This window comes from Culex quinquefasciatus, chromosome 3 (assembly GCF_015732765.1).
Source record: "Culex quinquefasciatus strain JHB chromosome 3, VPISU_Cqui_1.0_pri_paternal, whole genome shotgun sequence".
In the NCBI taxonomy this organism is placed as follows: Eukaryota; Metazoa; Arthropoda; class Insecta; order Diptera; family Culicidae; genus Culex; species Culex quinquefasciatus.
This window is the reverse complement of record NC_051863.1, coordinates 157,392,787-157,404,506: the sequence shown is the minus strand read 5'-3', so window position 1 is coordinate 157,404,506 and position 11,720 is coordinate 157,392,787. Positions and strand designations below refer to the sequence as shown.

Sequence of the window (11,720 nt, the reverse complement as noted above, 5' to 3'; positions counted from 1 at the left end):
TTTCTACGTGTTCAAAAATCGGATATTCTTTGTTAATTTTGGTTTGGATGAATCTTTGCATTTTCTAGGTCAGGGAAGCAATTTTTCATGATAAGTTTTTCCATGCAAGTCAGCATAAAAATTTCCGCTGAACAAAGTTAAAATAGGAAAATTGTAATAAATTTGTAATATGTTTTGCAGTGGTGCTTTTTCTAAACAAAATATTTATAAATCGCAAAACTTTTTTAAACAAATTAGGAAGAAATGCCTGTTATCGCAAAAGCGTACAGCGTAAAAAGTACCAGGGCTGTGGAGTCGGAGTCGGAGTCGGAGCCGGAGTCGGTGGAGTCGGGTCTTTTTGGGGACCTAGAGTCGGAGTCGTCAAAACTCGAACAGCTGGAGTCGGAGTTGGAGCCGGAGTCGGCAAAATTTTATGAGCTGGAGTCGGAGTCGGAGTCGGAGCCGAAGATTTCTGATAACCCGGAGTCGGAGTCGGAGCCGGAGTTATCTTAGATTCAAGAAAAAATATGTTTTTTTATTGTTCAGTATTTCAGCTTAATTTACAAAACAACTTATATTTTGAATTTTTATTGTGATTGAAAAGCTCTAATTGGGTTATTACACTATAATCACTAAATGATAACCTCTTACCCAAGTATGTAGTATCATAATTCAAAAAATAATAAAAAAAATATTGGTTATGTAGTCAGACTACAATTATGTACCCTTTCAATTCAAATTTGACCAAATTTCATCCAGTTATTTCTGAAAAAAGTACACTCAAAGTCATCTTTTACCCCGATAGCGAATGTCTTAGAGGTTTTAAGTTAAATAATTTTTCAGGAAAAAATTACGAGGTACATAAAAAGATTATAAATAGTAATCACTGTTTTTGTAGATCGAAAAAGAGCCACTGACAGTTTAACTTTTGTAACAAATAATCAACGATTATAACAATCTCTTACTTGAAACTCAACATGCGCATTATAACTGTTTATAACTGAGTACAAGAAATCAAAGTGTTGCATTTAAAATAATTGAAACTAACAAAAAAATGTCAAAAGAAGTTGCAAAAAATTTGAAATAATCATTGATTGTTGATGTTGATGTTGATGTTGATTTTAGGTACACTATTTTGATATCGTTGCAAATTATCGTTGAACAAATCTCAAATTTTCCCATACTGTATGTCTCACGCCAATATGACGGAAAGTGATAATCATTGCAAATCAACGTACCTTAAAAAAATGAAATATTTGTGACCTTGAAAATATTTTACTTGTGGATATTTGTTTTTTATTATATTTTAAGTTTTTTTTTCATATATTTTGATGGAGGCGAAAGATCATCGATAAAGCTTCGTTTTAGATGAAGATTCACGAAGTATCGTGCACCTCCTTTTTAAAGTATATAAAATTTTAAAATTAAAATAAATTAAAAATTCCAGATTAAAATATTTTCCATGTCACAGATATTTGAAAAGGACATCTTAAGCGTCCTTTCCACGAAGAAATTGTTTAAATACATTGATTTGCAATAATAATCTCCTTCAGCCATGGCGTGATGTCTATGTACCTCTTAAAAAAAAAAAAAAAAAAAAAAAACAAAAAAAAGTGTTTCGTTTAAAATTGCCATTTAAAAAACAAGGTGCCTGTCACTGCGCTTCTTACAAATGTCAGCCTGAAAGTGAGCAAATTGAATTTTAATGTTCAATAGATCATTAAGACCAGGTTTCTTTTAGTTATTCATTCAAAAATATCAATTTAATATTTAAATTTATTAGCTTTGAAAAAAATATTTTCAAATTTGAGGTTAAGCAAATAAATCCAAATTTACTTACAAGTTCTTCTTAAAATGCCTCTAAAACTGAAGATATTTTTTGATTTCTGTTTCCATAACGTATAAAACTTGTAACCTAGAAACTTTTTTTCCGTTTATTTGCTTTACTTTACTTTACTTATTTTTCTTGACAAAAACATCACGCTTAGAGAGTATTTAAATAATCCTATTTATCAATGTTTGAAAAATAATTAACCAAACATTTAAAATATGTGGAGTCGGAGTCGGAGCCAACCATTTGATGAAAGCTGGAGTCGGAGTCGGCTAGAGTTGGTAGGCCGGAGTCGGAGTCGGAGTCGGAGCCAACCATTTGTTCAAAGCCGGAGCCGGAGTCGGAGTCGGAGTCAGCTAATCTGAGAAAGCCGGAGTCGGAGTCGTTTGAAATATGACCCGACTCCGCAGCCCTGAAAAGTACAGTAATTTTTCAATTGCAAATTGAATTTTGCGTCCTTAAATAAATTTTAAAATTTGTTTGACCTTATTTTATCGATTTCTTTTGGAAAAATCAACACCTTTTCAAAATATATATATATATATATATATATATATATATATATATATATATATATATATATATATATATATATATATATATATATATATATATATATATATATATATATATATATATATATATATATATATATATATATATATATATATATAGCTCCGGTAACGTCCGAATTCCCGGACGCTTCGAAACCCGGACACCTCATCTTGGTTTATCAATTATTTGGATATAAGTTTGCATTATCAATGTCAAAACTGTGTTATTTGATGAATTCTAACATCAACTTTCATTTAAAGTTTGTTTGCACGCTGTAGTTAATGTCAAAACAATAAAATAAAATTATAAGATTACTGAAAAAGCGAAACATTTCACGTGAAATATTTCATTGGCGTCCGAAGCACCGGGAAGGCAAAGCAGAACTTTATGGTTTTGATTTCCTTAAATGTTAGCAAATTTTTATATAAAATATCGATTGTTATGATGTTAACAGCTTATTTGAGACCTAAAGAATGCACTAACATTTCAGTCCATTTTTTTTGCGCGATTTATTAGCAAAAACAATTGTCCGGAATTCGAAGCAAAAGTGTCCGGAATTCGAATCAGCTTTTATCAGTGTCCGGGATTCGAAGCACAACAAGTCATTTTAATTTTCAAATTCTGATGAAAAATTGTTAGAAAAGACATATTTTGCATGCATCCTCTTAAAACTGATTGTTAATACTAGGGGAACAGCATCTAATTCCAGCGTGCCTCTAATGTTGGCAGGTCAGAATTATGACATTCAATTAAAGCTCATTAAAAGCGATTTCAACAGAAATCGAGCGATAAATAGCTCAATAAGAAGTGAGCAAGCAAGTTTCTATCAAAAGTTTTGCAAAATTAGTTGTTTAAATAGTGAAAATCAGCAAATTGGATGGAGTTAGGAGCGAGTGCTTAACCTGCCAAAGATACGAGAATTTCCCCTACATCCTGATGGTATTTTTCTTCATTTCCAACTTATTACATGATTTTTTGTTAGCTATAAGCTATAACGAAAATGATATGCTACTAAGTGTCCGGATTTCGACTCATGACGTTATATTCACGTTTATTGTTCAAATCTGGAGTTTTTTTTAAAGGTCCAATAAACCAAATTTTCAGTTTTCGCTTTTTTGGTGTTGTTTTTAAAACCCCTGACTCAAGGCGGTTCCAAAAACACCCAAAAAGCAAGAACTAGAAATTTGGTTTATTGGATCTTTTCAAATAAAAAAAAAAAAAAAAACTCCTGAAATGCACCATACTCATGAATAAATTCCTTCGGGGTTCTCACATTCGTGAACTTTATTCATGATAACGAGAATTGATTTTTTTCTGTGCGTTCGGCGGAACATCTATTTCACTACTTCTCTTGCAAAATAATTTCTAGTGGAGCTAACAAGCAAAATCATAAAACATCCTTTGCGTGTTTCGCCTCCTCGCTCTATCGTGGGTGAAGAAAGTTCGCAAGTGAAAAAGATATTTTTGCGATTTTTCTATCCCTGTCGGACGCAATTATTTTTGGGGAAAAAAACTTCTTGAAAATATAATTTAGACTAATTCCGTAGTAACAGTTCAGTAGGGCGAATCTGCGTTTGTAAACAAACAGTCTATCCCCCTCTTACTTTACGTGAACTGTCACATGAGCATAAGGAGTAGCATAGACTGCTTGTTTAGAAACGCAGATTCGCCCTATTGAACTGTTACTACAGAATTCTGGAGTTTTTTTTTTTGAAAGGTCCAATAAACCAAATTTCCAGTTTTTGCTTTTGGGTGTTTTTGAAACCGCCTTGAGTCAGGGGTATTGAAAAACATCCAAAAAGCTAAAACTGAAAATTTGGTTAATTGGACCTTTGAAAAAAAAACTCCAGAATTGTACTGGGGTGTTTACTTAAAAAATATAAATAATATTGACCAATATAAGAAACATAATTCCAATTTATTCGCCCCGATCAAGGGTTAATTTTCAATGTGTTTTCAATAAAAAGTATCATAACAATTCTTTCTACATTGTTACAGATCTGCTATTGCAAAGTTTTAGCAAAATATCAATTAATTCATGACAATATTTTTCTTTTCTAAGTTGTAACGTCTACTTTCTTGGTGTGGTCTATCTGGATTAACTCGGAGTGTTTTGTACCCTTCGACAAAATGGTAAAGAATCGAATTTCCTATAAGAATTTCAAATTTGAAAATTTTTGGGTGAGACCTGCGTAACCTGCCGGCTAAATTATAAAGCGATATTTTTTCTCATTATTTTTTGCCATACAAACTTTAACGATCAATAGTGACCATAGTGACCCCTAAAAATTAACCGATTTGGCACAGTTACTATTTTTTGCCTAAGAAATCGAGTCAGGGGGTATCCCTTATGTCGATTTGTTTTATTGTCACCCTAATGATACATTTGTCATACTGTCAAAAATATTGCTGAATTGGTAGGAGTTCGTGAATAACTTTTTTTTCGTTCTATTTTTGATGTTAGTTCCAATGTGATCTCAAAGTTTAAATATTAATTTGTTAAAGAAATTGAATTCGAATTTAAAGAAGAAAAAGACACCAAAATTCAGTAAAAACAGATAACTCTTATACACGCAGAAAAAAATTGCATATTTGAATAAACAAATTCATGATAATTTTAGTTTTATCAAACCATTCAGGCAAGTTATTCTTTTTCAAACGAAAATTCGTAAAATGTGATTTAAAAAAAAGCTCCAAATGATCACACCGCAAAGCTTGGGACACAAAACCGCTTTATCTGTTCTTCTCCTTTCAATGCAGGCAGCTCAATCATTCATCATCATTAGAAATACAACAGGCATGTGCGATGGTAAGTGTGTGCACCGAGGTTCGAATGTTGCCTTAACCCATCTAAACAAGGAAACCCCGGCTCATGAATGGAGCTGCACCTTTACAATTGTCCATAAGGCACACACACACGAGAGCAAACCTGGTGAGATGACGAATCACTGATGCAGCAAAGGAAGGTGGCTTAACGAGTCCGGACTTAAGGCCCGACCACCATCGAGTCAATTCGGCCCGGCTTATTAAGCGCTCGTTTAAACGATAATAAGACAAGATTATCTGCGTGTACAAGCCGCGGGTGAGTACATGGTGATGAAACTGGAAGCTTGTCTTTTTGGTGGATTTTATCGAGGTATTTGCCTTTATGTGGGTAATGACCGCATTTGCATCTTCACCAAACTTAAGGGGCTCGGGAACTTGTTAACTTGTGGCAATGGTGAAGGTCTGAGCAAATTTAATCCATGCAGTAGGCTTAAGCTGCTGTGAGTAATTGGTGCCTTATTTGGATATAATCAAGCATGGTGAGCCCTTTTGTAACGTAATTATCTGGAGTTACATGCTGCAACTCTTTTGATGATCAAGACCACTAAATAAGTTTGAAAACTCAAACTGAAATTCAAGCATGTAGATTTATTATAGAACCCATTTGAGTGCTGGAAATTAAACTTTTCCACAATTATCAAAAAGAAATCCTGTAGTACATAATGTTATCTCTTATTAAAAAAATATTTACTTAAAATTTTAAAACTTGACTGTATTGAAAAAAACGTCATTCAAAATGTAATATGCTTGCATAAATGGCAAAAACTGAGAAACCTTCAGAAGCGTGAGTTCTTTTTTTTTATCTGAAGGCATCAACCAATACACACCGGTTGCAATCCGGTACACCTTTCTAATGGCAAAGTCTACAAAGCAACTTCTTAAAAGGCATTAGCGAAACCGATCACCGACCGAACTTGTACTGCTCTCTGTAAGTGTTTGTAACGTAATAAAACGGAGCCGACGAAAAATCTCACCTGAAAGGGTCTCAACGATTCTGTGATGGAGAGACCACCTTGCTTAGAGATGGTCAAATTTCTTTTTTTTAATCTGAATTTGAAGCTTGAATCGAAAAAAATCCAACTTCCGTGTGAAATTATGTGTTGGCAAAAAAAAAATCAAACTGTTATTTTTTGTTAAAAATGAATATCTCCTTTCTGACCAAGATTATTTTTTACAACCTCAACTAAGCCCTCAGAGCTCGGTGGAAACATTGGAAGTTCAAGCAAACACCTTCAACATCTTTCATCCACTCGTCAGCAGCATTCAGAGGAGCGAAGAAACATGGCAAAGGAGACACACAACATTATTAGCCAGCTCGTCGTAGGCCGAAATGCCCGACTTCATAAATGCAAAAGATCGACTAAGGTTTTTCCCTTCATTCGAGAGAAATCTTTCTCTTCAGCTCTCTTGCCGTTCCGCAGTTGGAGTTTGTGAGCTGATACGGAGAGGCAGGGGGCACTAGGCTGGAATGGAAAACGGTAGAATAAAAAATGTCAAACCTGAGGTTAAGCCATTAAACTTTAAATATTGATCCAAAAATCAGGAGAAAGAAGGATTCCTTTAAAAATTAAATTTTCAAATTAACATTTTTAGCATTTTTTGTGCTTTTGTAAAATATTTTGAATTTAAGTGAAATTTCGACATACCTTAACTCCATATTTTTGCCGCCTTTCCTTTCTTTGACCTCAGATAGAGTCAGGAAGACATAATAATAAAAAATAATACATATTTTATATATTATAAATTACGTGAATTTTCGTAATTAAAAGACGCAACTTTTAGTCCCAAACATGTAAAGGTTTAATTTCAAAGTTATCGCATCATTTAAAATATTATGTAAAATTTTCCGAGGAATTCGGTCAAAATATTGCAGCATTTTAAGTTTTCATACGACCTTTTCAATTGTTAGGCTAGATATTTGAAACTTCTTACTATTTTTCCATGAAAGCCTATCAAATACCCTTTCATTTGCGTCCAAGATTATGTATGTAATACAAAGTTTCCAAACTTTGAAAAATATTTGCAACGGCCATAAGGGATTACATACATGTATTTTGGCAAAAAAGTCAGAAGTTAGTATGAGCACACATATCAATATTTTTAAATTCTTTTTTCAGGGCATTAAAATATACATTTTTACCTACTAACAAAACAAGTTTGAAGATGTTTGGTTGCATCATTGCCGAGATATAGCAATTTCAAGTTAGCAGTTTCAAAAAATGGGTGCCACGATATCTCAACACGATCTTGACCAAATCGGCTCAACATTTTGGTGAAGACTCGTTAAACCGATTCCGTGTGCTTGCTAAAGCTCGATTTTCAAAAAGTTAAAAAAAAGATAACAATATTTTTGTGTGTTTTTTTTTTTTTTATATAAAAAACGGTAGTTTTTGATTTTTTTCACGAAAAACAACTTGAGAGTCTTCACCTCAAATTTTAGCCAATTTGGTCCATCTCATCTTGAGGAGAGATTAATAATCTTGTTTTGAGTGGATTTAACAAATATTCTGTAATATAAAATTTTGTGATTTTCTACATGTACGTAACCCCTTAAAATATAAAGAACAGAGTGATTTTATGATCTTCTAGCATTTTCAAAACCGTTAATCGAGGTTACATTGAAAAGATTTAAATTTATTTTTTAATCAATATTTAAACAGTAAAACATGTCTCAAGATTGCAGCTTTTAAACATGTATTCTGGTAGACCATACAATGTACATGTACCTTTTTTGCCTTTCTTACAAAAGAAAGGTTTAAGGTTTGCTTTTGGAAAAACGCTTTTTTCAGAAATCTAAAAAAAATCGTGCACGGCGAGGATTCGTCCCAGGAAAAAATCCTATAACTAAATTGAAGGTTTAGATGTGATAATTTGATTGAATTTTGGCCCGAAACCCGGAACTCAAAGTCTGATTTTTGAGAGCTCTTTTTCTGAAATACATGGCCGATGTCTGTATCCGCTCTTAAAAATTTGTGTCTTCCATCACTGGAAAACCGCTCGTAAAACCCACAATTTTTAAAAGTCAGATCTGTAGCCGTGGGGTCGGAGACGAACATTTTATTTTTCGATTCACAATTTTCGACCAGTAAATGTGGTCAAAGCCATTTTTAGAGGTATTTTTTGGACTATTTCACAGATAACACTATCAAATTTAAAGAATTCAGTTTCAAACAAAAAGCCATTCGAAAACATGCGCCATAAACTGTTTGGGCCCAAAATTTGAAGCTTTTCCAAAATGTATTTCCAGAGATATAGCGATTTTAGTGTTTTTCGTCTTATTTTTACCCTATTTTTTCTATTAAATTTTTGGATTCATACAAAATCATATACTGAACATCAAATTCGAAGTCCCGGCTCGTTCTCGCTCGAAAGCTCGTCAAGTCGTCAAGTCGAAGCTTCAACGCCAGCGCTTTTACGCTTGCGCGTTTTACGCTGCGCGTGAAAGTGTTCTTTCTGGCTTCTCATAATTGATCGACAAAGTGCAATGCGATACATATTTTTTTAAGTTAATCATAGTCTAACATTATAGACTGAGTACCCTTTATTTTTTTCTAATAATGTCAATCCAATATGTTTTTCTTAATTAAATTTAAATGTCTTGCGACAAATAATGTACTTCTGAAATTTAAAAAAAATGGCATTTGAGGTTTAGCCTAAAAAGATTCGAAGCTTTAGGTAAAATTCTCACTGGATGGTTTTATTATGTTTTTGAAAAATTATTTGCACCAATATATTTCTCGGAGTTTCATCATTTTGTAAGGAAGGCTCTATTTCACCTCTGGTGATATTAAATCGGGTTTTTGATAGTGCTATAAAAAATAGTTTTACTGAAAATTGGTATTTTATAACCGAAGTGAGATTGAAAGTTACTGTGCTTCTAACCAATTTTAGCCTAAAAGTGTTCAAATTTAATTGATTATGTCAAATTAATCATTAGTAAGGTTACCATAAATATTTATTTTGGAAAATTCACTATGAAATGTTTAAACTAAGTTCCTTAACTTTTTTTTACATAATGTATATTAATTTGAGGTTAAGTTAATAAAAAGATTAAAGTTTGATCACAATTCATCTAAATAGTATTTTCATAAAAAATAATAATTTTTTGTTGCTGCCATCAATAATTCACTAAGAATCTTGGTCTCGATACTAAAAATGCCTATAATTCTATAGATATTTTTGAATTATGTTTCAATAACACTTAAAACTCATGTAAAACTTGTTACTTGTTGAGTGGAAAAAGCAGTGCATTGTCCGATTTGAACTCTTTCTCATTGACACTTTGAGTGTATTTTAGTAATAATATCTAATATTTAGAATTTTTGAAAAGGTCCTATAACACGGTATGAAGGAAGAAAAATATTGTAAATCAAAAACACTTATTTTAGATTTAAATGTAAAATATTCTATCGGTGAAAATTGCGTTTTTCAGAATAAAAAGTTTTCCTATATAAAGTACCAATTAAATGGAGGCGCATGGTGGCTCAAGTGAATTCTGATAATTTGTTAAAAAGCTAAATTGTATGCCATGTTTCAAAACGTTTTACATTTCTTTTACCTTTAATTGGCATAATCTTTCGAAAAAAGTATTTTTAAATCACTTTTTTCAATTTTTATTTAGTACCAGGCGTCTCCACTAGTATGAAAAAACACATTTTTCTGAAAAACGCAATTTTCACCGATAGAATATTTTGAAACATATGAAACACAAACAAAACAGCTTTTAGAACATTACTAATATTTACTTGAAACTACACTGATTTGTTTAATTAAATGATTTTTTAGATAACAAATCACAAAAAGACCTCACACCGTTTAATTTTTTCATGAATTTTGAAATATTGTTAAGACTGTAATAATGTATTAGGCATTTTTCGCTGATTAACTGATTTATATTTAAATTACACGATTATTTAGTGAACTTTTTTGAGCTTGATTTTTTTAAACTCAAAAGAAGGGTTCACATTTTCATCCAGTGCCATCACGACAACCACTCCGCTGAATGGTGGTCAACATCGTCGTCGTCGTCGTCGCACCGATCCGAGCTGCTGAACACCCAACATCGCTTCACCATGATCCAGAGGTCTGGCCAGAGCACAGAGCACATGAACGGCGCGAAGGAACAAACCAAAAGGAATTCCACATCAACATCGCGCGAGAGTAAACTGCTGCGGCTGCTGAACGCCAAGTAAACCAGTTTTCAGTTCAGCTCGGTTCGTTGCTCGAAACGGAACGATCGTCGCGTCGGTTGAAGTCGGCGTTACACCAAGGTGTATCCACCGGAGTGGGTTATAAAAACGGAGTTTGTTTTCTTGGAGGAAAAAATAATAGCAACAAAAAAATCCTGGTGTAACCTTTGGGTCTCGAGGCTTGAGCGCGACTTGGTTGTTCGGGGTGTTCTAGATTCTCTCGAATCTGCATGACGAAGCTGTTGCTGGAGGTCGGAGGAATATTGTTTTAATTCCCTTTGCCGGACTGGCTGCTGGTGCTGCGGCAGAAGATGGAGTTTTGTTTTAGCATTTTCATTGCTTAATTATAGCTGGCGCTTTTGGGATCAGAGCGAATCTCGGACGGATCGCGGGAACCGACTTCCGGTGGGGCGGCCCAGCTGTAGACAAGAGGGGAGATTTTGAGTTTCAACTCATAAATTCCCATTCTAAACACTGTGCTGTGAGATCTTTGGGAAGATGGCTCGTGCTATTTCGTCGGAGGAAGATCGCACAGGCTGGCCGGGGTCAATTAATTAAGAATCTCTAGGAAGATATTAAATGTGACGAAGAAATGCTCGTGCGGCGCGTGTTTCGAATGGTTATTAAATTACTTAATTAAGAGAGAGATATGTAGTGCAGTGAGCTCAGTGGAGTGTCTAGCAACCGTTCCGAGAAGTCTGAAAATATCTCAGCGCAAGTCACACCGTCATCATCGTCAGCCAGTAGTGAGTGTCCCGAAACCAGTTTTAGTTCAGAAGAGAGGAGAAATTTATCAGTTAAAAATTGCTCAACGGTCAGCCCGAAAAAGAAAAAAAAAACACCATCGAAACTGCATCCAGCTGTACCGGAATACCCACAGAGCGTACAAAGTTTTGTCATTTTTCTGCCTGATCGGACAGCAATTGTCCACCACCGGCGTGAAGGGACACCCTCGGTGCAGGAGGTCCCTGGTCATCGAAGTCACGTCGCAGCAAGAAGAAGAAGAATCGAGCAAGTAAGTTGGGTCCAAGCAATGCAAAGTAAAACAAAACCGGGAAGAAGATGAGGTCCAAGCTGTGTGGACGGTTTGGTCCATCTTCATCAAGCTCTCTTTCTCTCCAAACACCAAGAAAGGGAATCTCGGGCGAAGGGTCCACTCTTTGGGTTCGGTGCAGGTACTCGTGCGGACAGGGTTTTCTTGAGGGAATGCAAGCGAGAAGTGCAGGGAAAAATGGGTATTGTTACAGGAGAAATTCGATGGAACGAACTTGGCGCATTCGTCATTTGTACGAGATGCAGTTTTGGTAAAGACGTTTTTGGGTCAGATTTTCTGAATTTTT

At 34.3% G+C, this 11,720-nt stretch overlaps 1 protein-coding gene across 3 annotated transcripts in view; it reads left to right on the top strand.

Annotated features, from left to right (window-relative positions):
- The first annotated feature begins 10,418 nt into the window (after positions 1-10,418).
- The window catches only part of LOC6036260, a 35,894-nt gene continuing 34,592 nt past the window's right edge, over positions 10,419-11,720 (top strand). For all 3 annotated transcript variants that reach the window (XM_038262840.1, XM_038262839.1, XM_038262838.1), the window contains exon 1: positions 10,419-11,395. The gene's annotated coding sequence lies outside the window, so the exon portion shown is untranslated. The remainder of the gene's footprint in view (positions 11,396-11,720) is intronic.